Source organism: Babylonia areolata, chromosome 13, assembly GCF_041734735.1.
Source record: "Babylonia areolata isolate BAREFJ2019XMU chromosome 13, ASM4173473v1, whole genome shotgun sequence".
In the NCBI taxonomy this organism is placed as follows: Eukaryota; Metazoa; Mollusca; class Gastropoda; order Neogastropoda; family Buccinidae; genus Babylonia; species Babylonia areolata.
In genome coordinates this window covers 14,053,732-14,065,384 of record NC_134888.1, presented here as the reverse complement: position 1 = coordinate 14,065,384, position 11,653 = coordinate 14,053,732, and the positions used below count along the sequence as shown (strand labels likewise).

The 11,653-nt window shown below is 45.6% G+C and overlaps 1 protein-coding gene across 2 annotated transcripts in view; it reads right to left on the bottom strand.

The window, feature by feature from the left end:
- Positions 1-9,577: 9,577 nt before the first annotated feature.
- LOC143289077 (flavin reductase (NADPH)-like) overlaps positions 9,578-11,653 on the bottom strand; it is a 21,869-nt gene continuing 19,793 nt past the window's right edge. For both annotated transcript variants that reach the window (XM_076597913.1, XM_076597912.1), the window contains exon 5: positions 9,578-11,653. This exon is cut by the window's right edge and continues 2,417 nt beyond it. The gene's annotated coding sequence lies outside the window, so the exon portion shown is untranslated.

Sequence of the window (11,653 nt, the reverse complement as noted above, 5' to 3'; positions counted from 1 at the left end):
CACAAACCATTAAACAGCCAGTCAAACCCTATGAAGATCCACCGACATCAATTAAGAAAAAAGAAAGCCATGCTGGTATGGCCAAATAGCAAGATGCAATGGTCTTGCTGGAACAGTCCCCCAAAGAACTGTTGAGGGAGTGAGACGATGCAATGGTCTTGCTGGAACAGTCCCCCAAGGAACAGTTGAGGGAGTGAGACGATGCAATGGTCTTGCTGGAACAGTCCCCCAAGGAACAGTTGAGGGAGTGAGACGGGGGAAAGAAAGGAAACAGACAGACAGACTGACAGGAAAACCATCTGCAGAGACCCAGGCTTTGACACACGACAGACCTGGGGGAGTCTGGTGAACAGTTCTTTCCGTGCTGTGCCCCAATGACTTTACTGTAGTATTGAGGCTTCTGGTCCACAGTATCTTTCTGATCTCATTCGTCCTTACATACCCTCACGCCAACTCCGCTCTTCTTCTGACACCCGTATGCTTAGGATCCCCCCTGCTCGAACCAAATCGTATGGCCATTGCAGTTTTTCATTCCAAGCCCCCTTTCTTTGGAATCAACTTCCTCAGCCTCTCCGTCACTCATCTTCGCTGCAATCTTTCAAATCCAGTCTCAAGACCCACCTTTTCCCATCCTGAATAATTCTCAACAGCTCATCCTTTTCCGGCATGAACTAAAATGACTGAGTGAGTGAGTTTTGATAGTTTCAGAAATTGTTGGTTGTATTTTTGATTGTGCACTATTTACAATTGTTTGCTATGACTTGTGTGTGTACGTGCGCGTGTGCTTGTGTGTATTGTGTGTGTGTGTGTTTGGGGGAAAGGGGGGGGATAATTTTCAATAATGTTTGGTTTCTCGTGTTCAATTCTTCCTTTTTGATATTTACATACATGTTCTGTTTGTAAACGCCTAGGGCTTATTTTCAAGATTAGGCGAAAATGCTCATAATAACAATAATAATGATGATGTGAGCTTTGTTTTCTCACTCACTTTCTAATCTGCTTCATACTTTGTGTTTATTTATTTTGCTGAATTGCTTCTTCTCTCTCTCTCTCTCTCTCTCTCTTTCATTCATGCCTTTTTTTCTTTCTTTTTTTCATATATCTTCTTTTTCATCATCATCATCGTCCGATTGCCCCCTCCCCCTTCTTCTTTTCTTTAAGTTCTGTATCTCTCTATTCAGTCACGGATCGTGATGCTATCTACGATGTCCGCCGTCACCCTATCTGAAACTGGGCGTGGAAGGACTTCAAAGCGGCTCCGGCATGACATCATCGGTAATGACGCACACACCGACTGTCCAGACGGGAACCAGCACGTGTTCTGAAGTCGAAGCCTTCTGAGCACTCCGCTGTTTGACGTAAGATGTGACGTAAATATCCCCAGCAGCCGACTGACTCGTTCGCTCTGTCCACATTCCGAAATGCTGCCAGAAAATGGAGGTCAAAGGTCGGCGTGTCAAGAGACACGAGGTGACCTCTCGTTCGTCACACTGTGAGAACGTGCTGACTTTTTCTCTCGTGACCTGAGTGAAGCAGCAACCTCCGTGGCCTCTCCATGGCCTGTGATGGTATCGACCATCAGTTCAAGCTGTTGTCATTGTTGATGACGATGTGACAGCCCGGGCAGCTAGCTGCACTGGGATGGCGGCTGCATACATTCCAGTGACGAAGCAAATAGAAAGAAAGCACACGAAACCACGGCCAGATCTTTCCCTGACCAGATGAAACTGCAAAAGAAAAACTGCTCTGTTGCAGATGCATGACAGCACCAGAACACGGACCTTTTTGAAAGTTTGCTTCACATTCCAGTTGGACTTTTACTTCCTTTTTTCCCTAAAGTTTGCAGTTTACATTGTATTATGTTTTCGCTCCTTTGTATTTGGACTTTTTGTTTGAAATCATACTTTATGAACAGACGTTAAACTGAAGAACTCAAGAAAAGCGCTTGCGCCAATAGAACTAGGTGTTGTCGTCACTACATTCAATAGTTCTACGTGTCGGTTGCACTGCTTAATTAAGTGTCATTGCTGGGTCAGTAATGCTACGTGTCAACAGCGCTGTTTTTTGACAGCCTTCTGTTCTTTACCAGTTCGTGAGGGTGTGGGTTCGAATCGCGCTCTCGCCCTTTGTCCAAAGTTTGACTGAAAAATCAAACTGAGCGTCTTGTCTTTCGGATGAGACGATAAACCTATGTCCCGTGTGCAGCAAGCACTTGGCGCACTGAAAAAGAACCCATGACAACGAGAGTGTTGTCCTCTGGCAAACTTATGTAAAAAGAAATCCACTTTCATAGGTAAACATATATATATATATAAACATTCACTCAAGTCCTGACAGCACGTTCGGTTATGCTGCTGTCAGGCCTCTGCCCAGCAGATGTGGTGTAGCGTATATGGGTTTGTCCGAACGCAGTGACGTCTCCTTGAGAAACTGAAACTGCGGATGTGAAGTCTTGTACTGGCTGCAGTGCAACACTCGCCCAGCATTTCTTTCTTTGTACTTCTCTCTCAGATGAAGGGGGTGGGGGATGGGGGGTGTCGGATTCTGCCAGAGGAGGACGACAGGGAATACTTTGTACAAGAAATTCACCCCAAGATTTTTGTTTTATCATGTTTTACGACAGTGAAATGGAGACGCCACTGAAACGAGCCCCTTTGAGATACTGTTATTTACAGTACCCTGACCGTGTGACGTCATTACATGGTAAACCAAGGACGTTTTGAATGGAATGTTCTGTGCGAATCCTGTCAAGCATTAGGATACATACAGGCCTGGCTCGATCCGATCCATAGCAAAAATCTGTCACCACAATTCATGACAGGTCCCTTCTTGAGATACCATAGCCACAGAGCAAGTCGTGGTGCTGTGTGTCTGTTTCAAAGGTGATCCAACGGCCCGATCGGATGACAAATAGAAGTTCGGTTCAAACCCCGTCAGACGTAAGACTTCCCTGGTTCGTTGACGTGGTTTGTCTTTTCCCAGCTGGTCATGATGGAAACACAACAATGCTTTGACAAGACAGTGCCGGACAGTAATTCGTCCCCTTGAGGACGACATGGCTGCTAGGGACAACAAGGGGTGTGGTCCAGCAGAAGTCACGAGCAACACCTGGGGATCGTGACCAGCACGTGCACGTTTCATGCTGGTGAGCTGCTCACCGTGCCTGCAGTGTGGCGCGAGATGTCTGTGTGACTCTGTTGTGTGTGTATGATGAAACACTTTGAAACTGGGGTTGGTGAGGTGAAGAGTGGGGGTCACCTCACGCTGGACGTTACTGTGAGGTCAGGAATGGTGAAAGAGAGAGCCGTGTACCCGGAAACTCACATCACGTGCCGTGCAGCCAGTCAGACTGACGCCAGCACGTGGTCAGTGGATGATGAAAACCTGTCCTTTGACCCAGTTATTTGACGTGCCATGCCGGCAGCGATTCTGTCCCGTAATTATTGCCATCCATGTCTGACGCAATCGTGAGCTTGGGTTCTGAAGAGGATGCCATTTGTGTGAAAGATTGTTGCATGGTTTATGGTCTGTTAGAAAAGTGCACATTGCAATTCTCAACACAGACAGCTTACGTATGCTCAGCTAATCTCATTTTGATGTAATAAAATCAACTGCCATGTTTTTACGCTGATCTAGTTCCGAAAACAAAGCTTGACATAAACATTCGAATCATGGCAGCAAGTATGCATGTGTGGTTCAGCGACAAGGTGATTATTGTCGCCTGTAGGGGCATAGCAGGTTATGTGTCCTGCTTGTGTTTGGGCCAGAACAGGCACTTCTGAACACCCCCAAAGCGAAACAGCAGCAGTGCAGGGTCTCCTCAGGTATGTGGCCAGCTGGTGGCCAGATTGTGGACTGCCGCCACTGGGACGGCGACAAAGCCAGGTGTTGTTGTGTATGGAAGACTGGCAATGAGCGGTGAGGGCGGTAAAATGCCACTGAAATGGCACGGAGAATGGGGCAAGAAGAATCTACCCCACCCCGTTCACCCTCAGTTGATTTTCTCTTTTCATTTATTCTTCTTTTTTTTTTAACGTTAAGAAATGACTGACGTCTCGGGTGAACGGAGCGTCAAAAAACATAACATCTTCTTTGCGCAGTAGTGGCGACCATCCTAATTTTGTCAAACGTTGTCCGAAATGATGAACATTGACGGTTTACACTAAGTGTCGCTATCACGCCACTGTCTAATCTAGTCAGGGTTATTTTGGAACTTTTGGTTTGAATGTCAGAGACTGCAATGTAAAGTGGAACGCCCAATTTTCTCTTTCAGTCTCGGTACGCTACGTGGGAATTTCAAGATTCATAACCCATTTTCCGTTGATGCAGCCAAGGTGTGACCCATTTTATGTTCGATATTGTCCCCGTAATGAATATGGACAATAATAACAACAAGTATACTACACGACAAGCCAGAATGATGTCGAGGGTGGCAGGTGATCTTAGTATACGGAAAAAGGAGAAATCATTATCTTTAGAATAATATTTTTTTAAGACACAGAGGAAGCCAAGACGTAGTAGTAACAAACAGTGTGGAATAAATGTGCACATAACTGAAAACAACAACAATACAGCTGGGCAGTTTCAAAGCGGCAAGAAATAAAAGGGTCAAGGTTTAAACAGCAGTCTACACATACAGGGTCCACTCAAATTTCAAACCGAAAAGTGGATCACGATTTAGTGTAGATAGTTGGCATCAGTTTTCAGTTATACCATAACTATCCGATTTTTTCATGGCGAAAGAAGCGCAGAGGCCGTGGCCGATATCCTGTGTGACTGCAGGGCTCTTATCTGTAACAGACTGTGTGGGAAGGCAGCAATGATAAGTCACAACAAGTGCTGAGATTGAAACAGATGACGTGCAAGTAGTCTGTTACGTTTTTCGGCCACTCTTTATGCTAGTCCGAAATGAGAGATTGACCTTTTTTCTTCCTAGTTTTCCGAACATGTGTACTCTGTAGCTTACAGTAACACTTTAAACGTTTAAAAGTTGAAGGTCTTTCAGACTTTTCACGGCTGTAGAGACAGTGAATTCAAATTCACCGTGTCAATGGCTCGGCATCGGAAGGCGGGACCAAATTCTCTCCTTCCGTCGCCTCATCCTTCCCCACCGAAGTCAATGGCTAAAACATGCAAAAATACCCCCCCAGATCACTGTCAAAAATACACCCCCAGATCACTGTCAAAAATACCCCCCCAGATCACTGTCAAAAATACCCCCCCAGATCACTGTCAAAAATACCCCCCCAGATCACTGTCAAAAATACCCCCCCAGATCACTGTCAAAAATAGACCCCAAGATCACTGTCCAAAATACACCCCCCGATCACTGTCCAAAATACACCCCCCGATCACTGTCCAAAATACACCCCCCGATCACTGTCAAAAATACACCCCCAGATCACTGTCCAAAATACACCCCCCGATCACTGTCAAAACCTACAACCCCAACTCAAAACTTTGTAAAACTGAGAAACTGTCCGGCCGTCCGACATCAATGAAAACTCTCAGACACAGAATACTTTGAATATAAGTAGCAAGATATGACCCGGGTGGAGAGGGGAGGGTGGTTGTGGGCGCGGGGGGGGGGGGGGGGGGGGTATGGAAAGAAAAGATAAGACAATCAAAAAAAATAAAAGGAAGAAGATGTGTGCAAATCGTAGGTTAAAATGGCCCACCACAAGTAATGGTGAAATACAGGTTGGGAGCTAGAATGAAACAGAAAAAAAAGAAAAAAGGGGGCTGGGAGCCGAGAAAGGGAGTCTTGATAGAAGTGGTGGATAGTGCCGAGGATGGTAGAACGGTGATGGTTTGTGGAGGTGGTGGTAATAATGAATGACAGGCTGATGGTTTGGGGGAGACGGATGAAAAGGATTTTCTTTTCCGCTGGATTCAGTGGCTACTGAACGCAGCGTGGTTGTGATGTCGTGTGTGACTTTCAGTTCGGTATCTTACACACACACACACACACACACACACACACACACACACACACACACACACACACACACACACACAATTTCAAAAGGATTCTCAACCACTGGGAGATGGGGCAAAAAGTAAAGTTTGATTTACAGAAGTCATTGACTGTTTGCCACCAAATTTTGATGAATGATAACAGACCATGGTATATGAATTAAAATGATATTTTTTTAGTGTGTGTGTGTGTGTGTGTGTGTGTGTGTGTGTGTGTGTGTGCGAGCGCGCGGGGAAGTGGGGGGGGGGGGAGGGGGGACTGAGCAATTTGAGAGAACTGTTCGGCGTTGGAATGCACGTTACGGAGTGACATGTAGTTTGAAACAGAACCATGCTGTATGGTTTTGTGTTGTACGTACAGCATACAGGCTTTGCGTAACAGGGTCAGTGTCTTATGCGGATGAGACCCATTTTATTATTAACCACACTTTGCCGTGACGTCCGGGTCCCCCCCCCCCCCCACTCCCCTTGGATACTAGTACAGCTGTATTGATAAGAAGTTGGTCAATTCATTTTTTCCCCCGGGTAGTACATCTGTATTGATAAGTTGGTCAATTCTTTTTTCCCCGGATAGTACATCTGTATTGATAAGAAGTTGGTCAATTTTTTTCCCGGGTAGTACAGCTGTATCGATAAGAAGTTGGTCAATTTTTTTTCCCGGGTAGTACAGCTGTATCGATAAGAAGTTGGTCAATTTTTTTTCCCGGGTAGTACAGCTGTATCGATAAGAAGTTGGTCAATTCTTTTTCTTCTGCTTTCGTGGGCCGCGGCTGTCATATTTCGGGGAACAACGTTGTCAGTTTCGGTTCAATCCTAAGAGAGGGGCGTAAAATCACAGAGTGTTTTTAACGCGAATTTTCATCATGCTATCATTCAAGAAACTTCCAACTATCAAATAAGAGGTGAACTGGAAGCAAAGTGAAGGACATTAATTTTACCTGTTTTCGGCCAACCTTTCCGTTCACTCCGTCTGACTTCTGTTTAATCAGCCAGGCCGACACCTTCACCTTCACCTTCACCTCTCCCGTAGTCTGGGTTCAGACCGTTGGGGCACCGCTGCTGACCTGACCACCACCCCTCTCCACTCTTCACGGTTTTCTGATTTCCTCAGGGCGTCATCGAGCGTCAAGCCTGTCCACCCCCGGATGTTGTCTTCTCATCTCTTCTTCTGCCTGCCGTCCTCTCTTTCTGCCTCCTTGTACGGTGCCTTGCAGGAACGTTTTGGCAAGACCAGATGATCGGGAGATGTGTCCATACCACCTAAGTTTGCGTTTCTTCACTATGGACAGTAGGTCTTCGTAGGGTCCAATACTTTGCTTGATTCTGTTCTTCACTTCCGTGTTAGTGAACACATTGTCAACACAGGCCGACACATTGTCAACAAATCGGAACTTCCGGCAACTGATTTCAGAGGAAAACTGGAGTGAAAGTAAAACAGGTAAATGTTCGTGGTTTTGTTTCCGGTTGACCTCTCATTGATCCTGAAACATTCCTTGGATGATGATGTGATGAAATTTCGAGTACGCCCCTCTCCTGGGATTTCACCTCGACATGTACGGCCGTTTTTACCCCCACCCCACCCGTTTATGAGATAGAAGCCGGTTTACAAGACACGAAATTTACACGAAACACAATAGAAGCTTGTATCTTCAGGTCTCCCGACATACTCCAGATGATGTAACACCGACAGAGGTGCGTGGCAGCTGCTCAAGATTCATGTACTGATTAAGAACTGGGGACACAGAGAGACAAACCCTAAGAGGCCAATCACCGAAGTGAGTGATCTGATAGCGGTGAAGTGAACGAAGGTCGAGGGACACAGGTCAGGTTACTGTGTCCAGGAAGGGGTCAGAATGAGGAGGCAGCAGGACTGGTGTGAAGAAGGTGGCAGAATGGTTAAAAAGCTCATCTGCCAATACTGTGTCCGTGAGGGTGTGGGTTCGAATCCCCCTCTCGCCCTTTCTCCAAAGTTTGATTGGAAAATCAGACTGAGCGTCTAGTCATTCGGATGAGACGATAAACCGAGGTCCCATGTGCAGCACGCACATGGCACACTTGATAATGAACCTATGGCAACAACACTGTTGTCCTCTGGCAAAGTTTTGTATAAGACATCCACTCTGACAGGCGCACAAATGTATGTGCACGCACTGAAGGCCTGACTAAGCGCGTTGGGTTATGCTGCTGGTCAGGCGTCTGTGGTGTAGCGTACATGGACTTTTTGTCCAAACGCAGTGACGCTTTCCTGAGAAACTGAAACTGGGCGTTGAAAGCGGTGTGGACTGAGCACAATGCTGGCCAGCAACAGGACGGGGGTGTGGGTGGGTGGGTGAAAGTGGGTGTGGGTGGAGTGGGGGGTGTGAGATGGGCTGGAGGCTATGTTAAAAGGGATGAAGGTTGTCTGTCTCTTTGTATCTAATCCCTTTCTTCTTCTATCCCTCCCTTTCTTATCCTTTGTCATTGTTATTGGTGTTGTTCTCGTCGTTGTCGTTGTTGTCACCTTTTTCCTTATATATATATATATATATATATATATATATATAGAGAGAGAGAGAGAGAGAGAGAGAGAGAGAGATTTTTTATTTTTTAAGTTGAATTACAATAAGATAAAATAAACAGGTGAAAGGGCCCATAGTCTTTTACGGCCACCAGGGCAGTGAATTCACACCCACTGTGTCAGGGCTGTGCACAGGAAGGCGAGGCCCAATCCTCTCCTTCCACAATTTTAACCTTCCTCCCCCAACCGAAGTCAGGTACCCATTCACACCTGAGTGGAGTGAGGGAAGTCGCCGACTGAGCAGCCTTTCCCAACAACACAACACCATGCCGAAACGAGGGCTCGAACCCTGACCACCGGTGTGTTTGACACTGGACCACGAAGTCCAACGTCTCACCGATTCTGCCATGGAGGAAAAGACCAACCTTTGAAAAGTGGACGAGAGTGGGAGAGAAGGACGTTGGGCAAGGTGGGAGTGTGTGGGGGGTAGGGTGGGAGGGGTGTGTGGGAGGGGGGGGGAGGAGAGGGGGTGGGCGGGTTGAGGAGGAGAAGGAGGAGGAGGGAAGGGCTTTCTCTGATACTGACTTACGCTCAGCCTTTGCTGACTTTCCTTCTTTGCTGCGCCAGGGACGGGGTACGTTGTGCAAGCTATAAATTAACAGACGCCCAGTTTGCTTAGCGGAAAGAATTTCCCCCGACTCTATTCTCGTTGACCTGGGGAACTTCTAATCTATCCTAAGCTGCTGAGATGGCTTCTGCAGCCCAGCCCAGCCCGGGGACCCACGTTAGTCATAAAATAAACGGTCTGAATGATCCAAGGATCGGCCCCCGCAAGTCAAGATTTGGAAGGTACCGAGGATCAAAATATCGCCTGGCACTGGGCATATAGATGTTTGGCTGAACACCAGTCTGTCCATGACACACACACACGCGTACGTGCGTGCGTGCGCAGGCAGACAGGCTGGCACGCAAACACACACTTCATCGAAACGAGTTTGAATGCAAGCATGTGAACACGCATAGCTGTCCACACACACGCACGCCTGCCTCCTACACACACACACACACACACACACACACACACACACACAAGTCCTGCAGAACTTTTTAAGTTTGCAAGAAAATATATTTTATTGAAAGCTCCCATATATTGTTCTTAATTGTTATATGCTTAAATTGCTCAGATAAACACGGAAAGAGATGTTTACAATGGAAGCGAACATTTTATTTATCTACTCATTCGTTTATTTATTTATTCATTTACTTACCTAACCCTTTACTTATTTAATAATTCGTCTATTTTATTCATCATGGTTCTTGCATACTGACCATGCGAGGGCATACGAATTGTGAAAACATGTTGAAACATCCTCAAGTAGTAGGCAAGCATAACCTGGAAACATACATAAACTAAATAACAGACAATCCAAGACATAGGAAACTCACCCACTTACTTTAAAAGAAGTCATTTTAAGCTGCACTGACGGTGATTAAAACAGTGAGTAACAGAGTAACAAAGGTATCAAAACAATGCCCAGAGTATGCGAAAAAGGAAACACACATACTGAAAACAACCAACTCAAAAGCATAAAAAGACCATGTTGGCAACAGCATTCCAGATGTGCAACAAGTGTCCATCAATGGTAGTGTTCCCACTGTCCACTGCCTCATCGTCAGGGAACAGCAGCCTAGTTAGCACACTGTATTGTATTGTATTGTATTGTATTGTATTGTGTCGTGTCGTATTGTATTTATTGTAATGAGTCGTACTGCATTGTGTTTTATTTATTGTAATGTGTTGTATAGTACCGCGTTGTGCTGTTTTGTATTGTAATGCATTGCATTGTATCGTTCTGTATTGCATTGCATTGTGTCTGATATAAACATAATATATTTCGGGATGCTTTCCCAGAGGAAACCACATTGTCACAGTGCGGTGTAACCATGTATTTTTCTTTTTTCTTCTGTCTGCAAGCGTGCCCTTATAACAATCACAATCTTTTTTTTTTCCTTTTTTTGTTATAGAATATAGACAGGAACAACTGTCTTTTTGCCATGAGTTCTTTTGCAATAGCTAAACGTAAACTGCTGCACAGGATCTCGGGTTTATCGTCTCATCCGAAAGACTAGCACCCAGGTCACCATTCAAGATCAGTGGGAGGGAGGGGTACAAAAATGGCGGTCCCTGCGAGAATCGAACCTGTGGTCACTCGCTTTCTGGTCTGGCGCTCTACACCAAGGTCACACTTTCAAACATGTAGAAAAGAGCAAAGACTGACTTGAAAACAGCGAAGGCAGACAATGAAAGAGAGACAGTCGACAGAACAGAGGAGAGGGAGAAAAAGACCGAAAAAATAAGACAGCAACACGGACTGTTTCTGCAACAGAGTTTACAGGAAACATCCATACTCTTTAGGAAAAAAAAGGGGGGGCGACCTCGATGTCCCTATTATGGGAGGAATTAGCGAACATAACCAATACCAAATCATAGTTATGTTGATTACAGAAACATACACGTCCATAACAGCAGTTCATACACATTGCAGAACTTCCAACAACAACAAAAATCGCCTACAAGATTTCCACAACAAATATATATAAACAACAGCAAGACCAAACTGACCGAACATCCAGTCCATTCAGAAGTCAGCAGACACGTACATTGCAGGCGACAGTGAACACTGATGGCCACACATCACAGAGAACGTTCACACTGCTCCTCTTTGGTTATTTTTCCACACAATGGTAAGTTCAACACTGTAATTGTCCTAGTGACTCTGTGCGGCAAGGATGTTGGTCAATGTGTATGGAGTAAGCGTGAACAGTGTTAATGGGAGGGGAGAAAAGGAAGTTATATAATGAATAAGATACCAAGTAAGTTGCATTGTGTTATATTCTATTGTGTTGTGTTGTGTTGTGTTGTATTGTAGTGTGTGTGTGTGGGGGGGGGGGGGGGGGGAGGGGGGGGGATCGGTGATGAGTATGTGTGTGAGAGTAAGAGAGAAAGACAGACAGACAGAGACAGAGACACAGAGACAAGAGAAGGCATGTAATTTTGTGCACCCGCGTTTTCAAAACGTCTTGGCCGGTGTGTCCTCCCAAAGAAGGCAGACTTCCTTGGAGTCAAGGAATAAAAATCTCTTGCGGAAAAAACAAAGAGTGATCATGGTGTAACAATGA